Below are 12,607 nucleotides of genomic sequence, written 5' to 3'. Positions count from 1 at the left end.
GAGTCTGGAATGTCTACTTGTGCGTTCCGAAGATGTGGTTGATCCCTTGTGTTCTCTACAAATTCTTTTAAGGTAGAGAATATGTGGTCAAATTTCTCTAATTCGACATTGGCTGCTTGTATAAGCACTATTCCATTCTTATATAATGTTATGCACAGGTCGGCTTTGAGTGTAGGATGACGGTATGATCAATAGTTTAGTGCCATGTGGTATATTGCTGACAGTTTTTCTCTGTGACGGTGCGCCATTTAGCCGTTTTTCTGGTGAAAAATATCATGTTGTTTATGATCATGCTTTGGTCTCGGTTAAAGGAGGGGTCAGAGATCAATGTGTCCGGGTTTTTCCTCAATAGATTGTGCTTACATTTTTTGGCTGACGTTTTGGATATACTGCAGCAAATTCATGTGATCAAATTTAAAAAAATAGGCATGTTCTAAGCCACCTGTTTTAAATATGTGTAAATTAGAGACTTTACAGATGGGTTAGATATACTAAAACATTTTGCATTCACAGGCACTTTGATTAGCAGAATCACAGGGTTTGAGACCCCTAAATGGTATTTGCAAAACCCACTTTACTTGTCTGAATAATAAAATGGGTTTGCAACTCTGCTATTCATAAATAGGGCTGGGTGTGAAATTGCAATTCGCAGAGATCCATCAATTGTTTGTGCCTGTATTTGTGGTGGAAAACTTTTGAAAAGTTGCAGTTCAATGGGAGTGGCCACTCATTCTCAATGGGGAAGCTTTAAGAAGAAGCTGTTCCCATTGGCAGCTTCCCATAGAGAATTGTGTCAGACAGTCTTAGAAGTATAAACAGTGGTCCAAAAGACCATTGCTTCCTTATAAGGTGTCTTTTGATGGAAAAATTGTTTGTAAACAATATTTCGGAGGTGGTATTTTTGGCAGACAATATTTCCTTTTTAATATTCTGACATGTAGCTGAAATGTGGGAATTTCGGAGATAGACAGCAAGCATATATTTTGTCATACCTTATATAATCCAATAAAAGTCCACAAATTTGTAATATACAACCTGGTTCGGGTTGTCTTTATCTTTGCCAAGCATTCAGTTTCATGCCATTGGTTCATTATTTGGGTGGATCCCCCACCCTTATTTTTCATTGGCTTGTGTGTTTGCCCTGTGTAAATGCTGGCTTCTGATTCATTATGAGGCTTGTTAGTCCCTAATTATTACAGCCATGTCGTCATTTGTATCCTCCCATGGCTCCTGGCCTCTTTACTTGGTTGTTACACAGGGCATGTACTATTTCCATTGTGCTCACGTAGCGTCACACTGCTTTGTTCTTGCCTTCTCCTCTACTCTCCTCCCCCACCCCTGCCCTCCCTCCCGTTGTCTGTGCCTTCTCAAATACCATATCCTTCCCGCCCTCCCTACCAATGTCTGTGCCACAAATGCTTGTTTGTTATGCATCAGATCTGCCCATCAAGCTCTGTACCACTATCATCCTACTGTATAGCATTCAACTATAATGAATATAAGTGTGCATGCGTGTATGTGTACATATGTGTGTGTGTGTGTGTGTTTTTACCTAGATGCTTATAAACATGTTCTATATAAATATATAATTTAAGCTCAATTAAAACCAGACATTCTGTAAGCCAGTTCGCCTATGGCATTCTATTTTATTATCATCATCCTGTCAGCATGAAATGACGAGCCGAAGTGCCTTTTGGTTCCAGGTACCCTTCTCTCTTTGTTTCTTACTGCAGGTTGTTTTCTCTTGACTATTTCAGGTTTTAACTGGAGCAAACAGAGAACATAGGCAGCATCCGGCAGCAGCATCTTTTGGCCCTCCATCTTCCTTCCTGGGTAGACCTTCCCTGCATCACAGCTAGTAGCCACGCAAGTTAGAGTGAATACTCACCTGCCCCACTTGATTGGACTTGTGGGAGTGGCTCTGGCTGTTGGAGTGCTTGCGGTCAACCAGGACTGGGACCTGCGTTATTTTGCAAGGGAGGTAAGGGCCTAAGCATCGCCCTACCTGGACTCAGGGTAGTTTTTGGGACCCCAAGGGTACATAGAGCTGGGTTTGAGGCTCCATCAGCGAAGGGAGTGGTATTTATGGGCTTGTGGCATTGCGTTTAGAGTTTTGGTGATTGTTGCAAGGGGCATATATCTTTTAAGTCAGCATTCAATAGGTGATTGGTGAAGGAGAGCACGTTACGTAGGTGCTGTGTCTTGTCTGTTTTGGGGCTGCTAGGGGTACTTGTGTGGCAGGCCACGGTCAAAAATATTAGGCTATAATTTAGGGGACCCTTCCTATTTGTATGTGTAATTTGTAATGGCACCAAAGGTAAAGAGGGGTCAGGTTCCTTCTCAGATGGAGGAGTGGATGGAGGAGATAATGTGCCCGATGACTGATATGGGGCAGTGCTTGTCGGAGTTACGTAGGAGAGTAGATGGGCAGGAGGAAGCTGAAGAAAGGCCTAGGCATTCAGGGGTGGCCCCCAGGGCAGCATTCCCTGTGGTACCCCGGAGATCTAAACCCAAATGTGGAAGCAGGGGGCCTGCCCCACCAGGCTTGCCAAATCTAGGGATCCCATGGCCTTCAGCCCCAGCAGGGGAATCCAATCCAGAGGAGGAGAATAGGGCAGTTCCATTGGGGGTTACACCACCAGGGAGTGTGGGGGGCCCCAACCAACCAGGCGCAACAGGGGGTAACAGTTTAGAGGGGGCCCAGCCCAGCCGGTAGTACCCCCCCCTGAGGGTCCCCAGCGGGTAGTGGGCCTGGACAACCAGATTTGGTAGCCAGTCTGTCGGCAGTGCTCCCATGGTTAGCCAAAGTGGGGACGGTGATCCCTTAAGCAGTTGGTAGTGTCCTGCTAGCTTATGGGGATGCAGTCGAAAGAGCCAGAAAGTTGGTAGCACAAGTGGAAGGGACTAAACAGTTGAGATGGGCCCACTGGCGACAGTTTTTGGGGTTACCAGTGGGGCAGGGCAAAATGGCTCAGTGAGCATCAAGAGTGCCCCTGGTCTTTCCAAAGCTGGCACATCTACAGGAACTGAGCACGTCAGGATGCAAGATGGCACGACTGCCGGTATGGTGCAAGTGTTACTGAGTTTAGGTTTGGGAGAGCTGTGCTCATCCCGACAGTGTCTCAGGAGATACATTTCACAGGAGGTGAAGGAAAAAATCTGGAAAGGGGAATATGTGAACATGTTCTCTATGTTAGTTGATAAGGATGAGAAGGAGGAGGCAAAAAAGATGCGCGAATGGGCTCACCCAAGGGACTATGGCAAAAGGTTTGATGAAACTTTAGTAAATTAGATAAAGGCATTCTCCAACTACCATGGTGGAACGGTTCCCCATCATGCACACAGGATCACCTGTGTGCATGATGAGTACGTGGGAGTGGGCTGGAAGGAGTATGACAAGAATTTCCAGAGGGCTTAGGCGTCTGACTTGGGCTTAACCTGGGATCAAATTGATGTTATCATATGGTTGCGGCACATGAAAACCCAGAGCCAAGACACACCAGGAGGGCAGTCCTTTCGGTCAGGCACACCACATAGCAGGGGAGGGGGTGGCAAGAAGGGGACATGTTGAGATTTTAACAGGTGGACCTGCACCAGGCCCACTGGTTCATGCAAATTCAGGGACATCTGTTCCTTCTTTGGCCTCTCTTCCCACCCAGAATCTAAATGTTTCAAGAAATCAAAACATAAGGGAGGTAAAAAGCAGGAATGAGGGCTTGTTGCTTAGCAAGGCACATTCGCACACAAAAACATTAGCTTTGATACCCTGGTTAAATAAATACTGTTGCCCAAACACAGCCCAGACTCTGTTAGAAGGTTTCAGGGATGGCTTTAGGAATTCTTCACCTGGCTTTTCTGGGGTCTCTTACTGCTGCAGAAAGCAAGGGATAACAAGTCTGTGGCTCTAGCTAAAGTGTTGAAGGAATTGCATTTGGGGAGATTGGCTGTACCTTTTGATACAATACTGGTTGAAGATTTTGTCTGCTCACCGCTGGGGGTGGAGCCCAAAAAGACCCAGGGGAGTTCAGCTTGATCCATAACGTATCCGCTTTCACGGGTCAATCACTCAATGATGCTATTGATGGGGTCGTGTGCACTGTGAGTTATGCATCATTGGATTAGGCGATTGCGCTGCTGCAGTCACTTGGCCCAGGCACATTGTTGGAAAAGTCTAACATAGAATCTGCCTTCCGTTTACTGCCAGTCACCCACAAGATTTCCATCTTCTGGGGTTCCAGTTAGAGGGGAAGTACTACATGGACAAGTGCATGCCTATGGGGTGCTTTGTCTCTTGCTCCTATTTTGAGAAATTCTGCTCTTTTCTGGAGTGGGTTTTCAGTCAGGTGACTGGCACCACTGGGTTTTGCACTATTTGGATGACTTCCTGCTGTTGGGGTGCTGGGTCCCAGGAGTGTGGCAGGGCTTTAGAAGCATTTTGTGCACTCATGTGTGAGATTGAGGTCCCCTGGCACCAGGAAAGACAGTGGGACCAGCCACACTAATTGAGTTTCAGGGCATAGAACTGGATTCAGTGGAGGGTGTATCACACCTGCCACTGAGTAAGATAAGGGGTTTCACACTAGCACTGGAAGATTGCCTGGCACATGGGGCACAGGGTCAGAGCTGATTTGCATAAAGCCATTATCTGACCCAGGGTGGTGTGGAGTGCAAAAAACGATGGATTTAGGCCCAGATCCTTGTACTGGGGTGAATGTAAGACAATGATCTACATTCTGTCCATCAAATTGTTTTTTGTAATTTTCTCCCTGAGTGTACTGGGGTAGCTCAGACGTGGGTCCCAGAGCCTCCACACCACTGGAGTCAAGCTAGCCGGGCTGATGAGAGGTGTTACCTCGAAACCAGTCCGGTCCTCGGATGCTTGATTCCGGTCTGGGAAAGATATGGCTGTTGTAGTTCGGACTGGACTGTTCCCATGGGGCACAGGGTCAGAGCTGATTTGCATAAAGCCATTATCTGACCCAGGGTGGTGTGGAGTGCAAAAAACGATGGATTTAGGCCCAGATCCTTGTACTGGGGTGAATGTAAGACATTGATCTACATTCTGTCCATCAAATTGTTTTTTGTAATTTTCTCCCTGAGTGTACTGGGGTAGCTCAGACGTGGGTCCCAGAGCCTCCACACCACTGGAGTCAAGCTAGCCGGGCTGATGAGAGGTGTTACCTCGAAACCGGTCCGGTCCTCGGATGCTTGATTCCGGTCTGGGAAAGATATGGCTGTTGTAGTTCGGACTGGACTGTTCCCATGGGGCACAGGGTCAGAGCTGATTTGCATAAAGCCATTATCTGACCCAGGGTGGTGTGGAGTGCAAAAAACGATGGATTTAGGCCCAGATCCTTGTACTGGGGTGAATGTAAGACATTGATCTACATTCTGTCCATCAAATTGTTTTTTGTAATTTTCTCCCTGAGTGTACTGGGGTAGCTCAGACGTGGGTCCCAGAGCCTCCACACCACTGGAGTCAAGCTAGCTGGGCTGATGAGAGGTGTTACCTCGAAACCGGTCCGGTCCTCGGATGCTTGATTCCGGTCTGGGAAAGATATGGCTGTTGTAGTTCGGACTGGACTGTTCCCATGGGGCACAGGGTCAGAGCTGATTTGCATAAAGCTGACCCAGGGTGGTGTGGAGTGCCAAAAAACGATGGATTTAGGCCCAGATCCTTGTACTGGGGTGAATGTAAGACATTGATCTACATTCATTCCATGAAATTGTTTTTTGTAATTTTGGGCAAAGAAAAGGTCACTTTACACCAACTGCAGAAGGCAGTAAGAATGCTTAATTTTGCGCTAAGAATCATTCAAGTGGCCCACCCATTTTCGCGTTCCATTGCACAAGCAATGTCTGGTTTGAAAGAGAAGCATCACCACACTCGGTTGTCCAGCAAGATTAAGCAGGATATGTGGATTTTGATGGCATTCCTGCATGATTTCAATAGCACTGTAGTGTGGTCCACCCCTGCTAGTTCCAGCCCAGGTCTTGGCCTCATGTGAGACGCTGCTGGGAGTGAGGGCTTTGGTGACATTATGGGCCCCCAATGGGCAGCGCAACGTTGGCCAGCTTGCTGGGTTGACGCCGGTATAACAGGTAACATTGGATTTCTGGAATTATTTCCCATCTTGGTGGCCCTAACCATTTGGTCGCTCCAGTTTCACAATCAATCTGTGCTTTTTTGGTCTGATAATATGGCAGTAGTGGAGTGCATTAATCAGCAGTCTGATAATTGTAGGATGATGCTTCGCTTGTTAAAAGAGATAGTACTTCAATGCATGACATTAAATGTGATGTTTAGGGCCAGGCATGTCCCAGGAGAACTCAAGCACACTGCTGATGCATTGTCTCATTTCAAGATGCAGGTTTTCAGGTTCCACCATCTAGGAGCAGCATACAGTCCAACGCCTTTTTTCAGAGCCTCTTTGGCAACAAGGTGCCCCAACCTATTGGACCTCGTGGCAGCTAGCCTAGCACTCAGGACCAGGTGGGCCTCTGAGGGGCTTTTACCACCCACTGTAATTTTCTGGGGAATGGGGCATGGCATGAGCCAATGTCTGTCATATCATTTGTGAAGGAATTGAGGGATGGGGCATTCTGTGGCGTGCACCAGATGCCACATGGCAGCAATCACCTTCTTAGCAAAGATGCAGGGACATAGGGATCTCACAGGCTCTTTTATAGTTCAAAGGGTTCTGAAAGGGTGGCAGCACCTACATGGTTCCCAGCCAGATTTCCAGCACCCGATTAGCATGGAGGTATTGTCAGCCCTCATGGAGGCAGTGGGGAGAGTATGTAGATCCACTGGGGAGGTCCATCATTTCAGGTCTGCTTTTTTTCTCACCTTCTATGGTGCCTTCAGGGAGGGCGAATTGTTGGCACGTAACAAGCATGATGGGATGCAATTTGCACATGTTCACCTGCAGGGAGGATCTGTATCCTTATCAAATCCCAGATCCAAGACGGACCAGAACAGGAGGGGTGACCATGTTATTCTGCACAAGGCTCAAGGGAGTGCATGCTGTCCAGTAGGCAATCTGGAGGCTTTTCTGCCTTACAGGCCACAAGGCGCAGAGGGCCACTATTCATTCACCAGGATGGGAGTCTCCTCCCATAATTTCAGTTTGGTAGGATATTGGTAGGATATTGACATTGGCGCTCGGGCGTCCGAATTTGGTACTCATTCTTTTAGGATTGGGGCAACCACTGAAGTCATGACTCAGGGACTGCAGTGATATGAAGTTCAGAGAATACGGTGTTGGTATTTTGACTGCTACAAACGATATGTGCGTTTACACCTGCTTTAAGTACTATTGGCTAATGGCTGGTTTTGTTTCAATCTCTTGCAGTTTCCACGTACTGTGCCGCAGGAGGGGAGCTAGCCATCATCTCCTGGTAATTGGAGCCTCGCCCATTCCCGGTCCCCGCCTGTGGGCCAGGTCAAAGAGAAGTCTGGATCACAGGTCATTCATATGTGAGCAGTTTGAAACAACATTTTTTCACAAGCAATTTCGCTGACAGGGCCTACCAGGCGGGTTTCAAGGTGTCACTGCACGGACAAGGGGGATTGTGATTCTGCCAGTTTCGTAATATTTTTGGTGTATCGTTAGCTAGGACTCCGGCTGCACCCGCCATAGTAATAGTGCATTTGGGAGGTAATGACCTGGTACACCTGGGCAGGAAAGGAGTGGTTGAGGGGCTGATCACCGAAATGGGATGGTTGGCCAAGAAGTGCCCACAGTCAGTGTTAGTGTGGTCTCACCAAATCCAGAGTTTTGGATGGCCGGGGTGAGTCAGTGTGGGCTTTGAATCACTCCGTGAAGAGAATAAATCACAGGACTGATAGGCTTTTTCGGTCTACCAGACTGCATACAATTGCACATGGGTGCATCCGGAGGGAGCGTTTTTTTCTCCAAGACGGGGTTCACCTCTCTAAGCTGGGCAATGAGTATTTCATTGAAAATGTGCTAGCCTGGATGTTAGGGGCAAAGGACAGGGCATGACCTTCTGTCAGCAGGTTGAAGGTGGGGGCAGATAATCGGTCAACTATACTGGCCTGTGGCGGTAAGGTCATGATTGGTTGGTCAATTTTTCCATCTTTCAGTAGGCATCCCATTATTAATGGGGATGCCTGGGGGTGGGGGGGCAGTGGTCCTTCATCACACTCCAAGGGGCGTTTACGGCAGGTAGGCAGAAGGGTGTGGGGGTAATAATTCTGCTTCCCGCAGGCCCTTGGGCCAATCACAGCACAGGTCATGGGCACCAAGTTGGCATAACAGCGGTCCCTAATAGGTAGTATTGGAGGTCCTAGGGGGTGCAGGAGGAAGGAATCTGATGGGCAACTGGACCTCCTGCGCAAGGTCACTCCGGTAAAAAGGGGTACCTAGCAAATAGTTGGGATGACATGAAATATCAGCATTTGTAAAGCACAAAGCTGCCTCGGGAGAGGTGTCCCAGTGCTGGGGGCAACGGGAAGATTAAGCAAGCTATTGCCGAGAGTCACATAGTGCTGGGCTAACTTGCCATCGGTGCCGAGGATCGAACCGTGAACCCAGTGGTCCGGAGTCAGTTACCCTGGCCGCTGCACCACACCTCTTCCTCAGGGATCAGTCATGACCTTGCACGTATGCAGATCCAGGATACGCAGAAAACAAATTGTACATATTTCAGTTTTACGCTAGGTCTGGCTATGAATTAGATACATGTTAAGGTGAGCCATAAAGATGTGTAAATACATTGTATATGAAATGTATAACGTTATTGAATATGTGTGGGTTTTTTCTGCATATTAAGAAAATGATTACAATTTTTAAATATGATTTTTTGAATTTAATAAAATATGGCCAGGGTTATCCTACCCCTGTTCCAAGATCTGTGTTGGATGTTGATTTATTATCTGCGCCTCTGGGGAAAGGGGAGATGGGAAATACCCCAGATCTCTGGAAGGGAGGTTGGGGGTCAACCTGATGGTAGGGGACTCAGCAATACCTGACGATATACCTTTTATGGAGGTCCTCCGGAGAATCCGCATCTTGGGCAGCGAAGGCCTCGAGTGGTTGAAAGGTGAATCCGAATCCGACTCCATTGTTTTTGGTTAAATAAACAGAGCGGGCTGCAGACACTCGAGCAGTACTTAATGGTGTTCAAAAGCGACTCAAGTCGAAGTGTGATTTGAACTGAAGTCATGGATTATGCAGGGTCCAATCGCCCTCCCATGGGTGGGAGGGGAAGGCAGTAAATGTTTGCTCTATTCAGGAATCCAGGCATGTAGACAGCTTGGGCTGTAAATATTAAGCTAGAAAGGGGAAGATGAAAAAAAAGAGAGAGAGAGAGAGAGAGAGAGAGAGAGAGAGAGAGAGAGAGAGAGAGAGAGAGAGAGAGAGAGAGAGAGAGAGAGAGAGAGAGAGAGAGAAGGCAACCTTCAGAGTGGGCTGCGGCAGGACTCACAGTGATTTTAAATGTCAGGCGTACCCAAAGAATGATGAACCCACCTTTTAATTCCCACATAAATGAGGCTATTGGAGGTAAGCCCTGGCGGGAAGCACACTCCCGGGATACACCATTCTCGACCCAAAATAATTACAAAGCGGGTATCTCAAGCTGCTTCTTGTCACACTGTAGGATTTTGAGAGTGGTGGGTGATCAGTACCTAACATGGCTTCGAGACTCGTGCTCAGGTCCCAAGATGTCAGAGCGCGAAGTGATAAAAAAACATGAACAACCACTTGTAAAGCCAGTAAATCTGAGTGCCAACACATGCAAAAGGTATTTGTGCATCATAGTAAAGCTAGGCCTGTTAGCTGTGACAGTTTTTGTTTATTGTGTTGTTTTGTTCTGTGTAGTGCAGGTTTAGGTGAAATGCCTGCCACAGAACTTGACCACAGAATGAGTGCATATGAGCCTGAGGAGGGCAGTATGTATTGTGGGCTTTCGGTTAACAAATCAATGCATAGTGTTGAAGTTTTCTTTTTCTCAATTGACCCAATAATTTGAGGGGGCAAAAAACAGAGGCCTTGCAGTATGCTGGGCTTATCGACAATGAGTCATCTGGCAAAGCCGACATGTGAGGCATTCTGTTATGTTACGTTAGGTTATGTTATGCAGATCTGTAAGAGCGCACTATTACCCAGGAGGGTATCCTGGCTTGAGCAAGTGTGAGTCTTCCAAATTGACCATATTTTGTGATGTTGAGCAAATCACACTCTTCCTTCAGTTGTGCGAAACACCGGAGTGGCTAAAGGTTGAGTCATTTCACAATGGGCACTATAAAAGATGATACATTATTTTAGGAGAGAGCAGAGGCTGCAGTTACACATCAGTGATCCTACGAGTTGTATTCATACAGAACACGAGGTTATGTGTTTCATTCTCTGTGTCGTTCAGACCCCTCGCAGTATTCAGGGGCAGCTGCAAGTGGAATCCAACTCTGAGTGAGAGGGAAAGAAGGGCTTCAAGCTTAATCACCCATCATTCGATCTCACTTTGACATAGAAATACCTAAGTAGTAACTTAAAATTGGTACCAGTTACTGCTTGCCTCCTAGGGAATTAAGTAAATAGGACTTGCTCCACATTAAAGGTTTGAGTGATAATCAATAGGTTCCTTTTTATGTCGAGCTTGACAGCTCATGGCTGTCTGCAAGACCTTTGTATCCTATTCTGTGGGGCTTAGAACTTCCATTGATTGTTTGTGCCATTCAGAAATGCAGGCTTCTTATTGGTGCATTTCTGTGACTGTCCCTCCCTTGAGAGGCACCCCCCATGTCTAGGGGAGGGGTGCCTTTAGTGGCATTTTGTGCTAGAGGCAAGCTGGGTCAGCTTACAGCTGGTCAAGGGGAGTGGGAGGGTTCGCAAGGAAATGTGAGGATTCAGGGAGGTACCTAGGTGACCCCTCCTCCAGAAAGAGATAAAAACACTGGACATGAGGGAGAAGCCCTCTTTATCCTCTTGCCTCGGGTGCCCAGAGGGTGCAGCCGTAAATAAGTTACCCACCCACCCAACCCTGATTTTTAAAGGTAGAATTGGCAGAGGCCCGGGGAAGGAAATGGCGGGGACTCCTTTTTGGCGGGGACTGTCTGATCCTGGAACAGGGAGGCAGTCAATGGGGCTCCGGGCTGGCGGGAGAGGGGGCTGTCTTGCTGGTGGTCCTGGACTCTCTGGCCCTACCCGAGATGCTGGTGCTTGGTAAGGTGCAACTTAGTGAGCACTGATGTGCAAGAAAGGCGCAAAGCAGTGCCCTGGTGGCCACGTCTAGAGGTAGACGATGGGTAGTTACCTCAAATTGGAAGCAATGGAAATGGGCTGTGGCCTGCTGGTACAACCTGCAAAAAGTGTGGCGTTGTGGCCTGCTGGTACAACCCCCATCAAGTGTGGCTCTGGAGATCCAGATTTGTAAATGCAATTGTAACTGTAACCTGTGACTGAAATGAATACTGTGCAACCCTATGCTTATCAATGTGTGTTGGTTTGGTTTTAATAAAAGTTGGTCTAATGATGACAGTTCATCAGCAAATAAATATGGCATTATCTGAGAATTAATAAAAACTACGCACTGAATACCAACCACTTGTATGGTGCTTTTGTGGTGGGAAGAAGGGGGCAGAGTGTTAGGGGCGAATAGCACGTGATATGCCTTATGTGTGCTTAGCTGTGTTTCTGGCGATTTCACTTAGTGAATATTATGTTTGGCCATCGCACTGTATAGAGTGTGATGGCCCCTCCTTACTTTTCCCTTTCCTTCTAGGGGGATTGTAAATGTAATTTTTTTTTTTTACTGCGCACTTTTTTTCAAGTGGAATTGCCCTATTTAACCTAAAGTTTTTTTTTGTTTTCTTAAAGAGCCCCGTTGCTTTTAATTTAATTGCGGCTGCGTGCCCTCGCCGCATATAAATTAACAAAGTATTTTTTGCACTTTCAATTTAATGGTCGAGTTGCGCCCTTTCTGTGGCCCGTTTTGTGGCCGTTCGGAGGCCGAAGGAGGCTGGGCTGGGCTGTGGCCCTCTGCAGTCTCCCCACCACAGGACCTCATCTCATTGCAAAGTAAGAACTGCCTACACTGGCTTGTTGGTCTACTGTCTCCTATTAACCCCATGTCAGCCATCATGCCCCCCTCTAAATCAGTTAAACCACCCAAAACCAATATACAGTCTCTGACAGCTATTGACCGCATGTTACAAAGGACCATTGGAGTAGTGACAACCGCTATCGAGCACACCGAAAGACGCTTGTCACTACCCATAGGCTCACTGCCCCCGCTTTCAATAATCAATTTGTCGGATACCACTAATAACTCTCAGGATTCCTATCTATTACCATCATTCGTATCCCTTCCACTTATTCCACCTGTGACACATGCACAATACAATCAAAAGGACACTAGTATTATGGAACTGCCTTCCCTGCACTCCACGGTACTTTCTCCATTATCGGCCATTGACATCAGTGCTTCTGTGAGGCTAGTCAGCAAGGTTACATCCCCTTTACACCAACCTGCTCCGCGAGACAAAGAGGGAGATATTAGCATTCCCCTTCAGCTACGTGAACAGACCTCCCCATCCAATCCCACAATAGACTTACAAGAAAATGAGGCTCCACTAGAAGGG

General features: G+C 47.3%; 1 pseudogene; it reads left to right on the top strand.

Annotated features, from left to right (window-relative positions):
* The first annotated feature begins 7,242 nt into the window (after positions 1–7,242).
* Positions 7,243–8,009, top strand: LOC147718763 (uncharacterized; annotated as a pseudogene).
* The last annotated feature ends 4,598 nt before the right edge of the window (positions 8,010–12,607 follow it).

This window comes from Lissotriton vulgaris, chromosome 4_1 (assembly GCF_964263255.1).
Source record: "Lissotriton vulgaris chromosome 4_1, aLisVul1.2, whole genome shotgun sequence".
Classification (NCBI taxonomy): Eukaryota; Metazoa; Chordata; class Amphibia; order Caudata; family Salamandridae; genus Lissotriton; species Lissotriton vulgaris.
The sequence above is the reverse complement of the archived record's forward strand: the minus strand, read 5'-3'. Positions and strand labels throughout refer to the sequence as shown.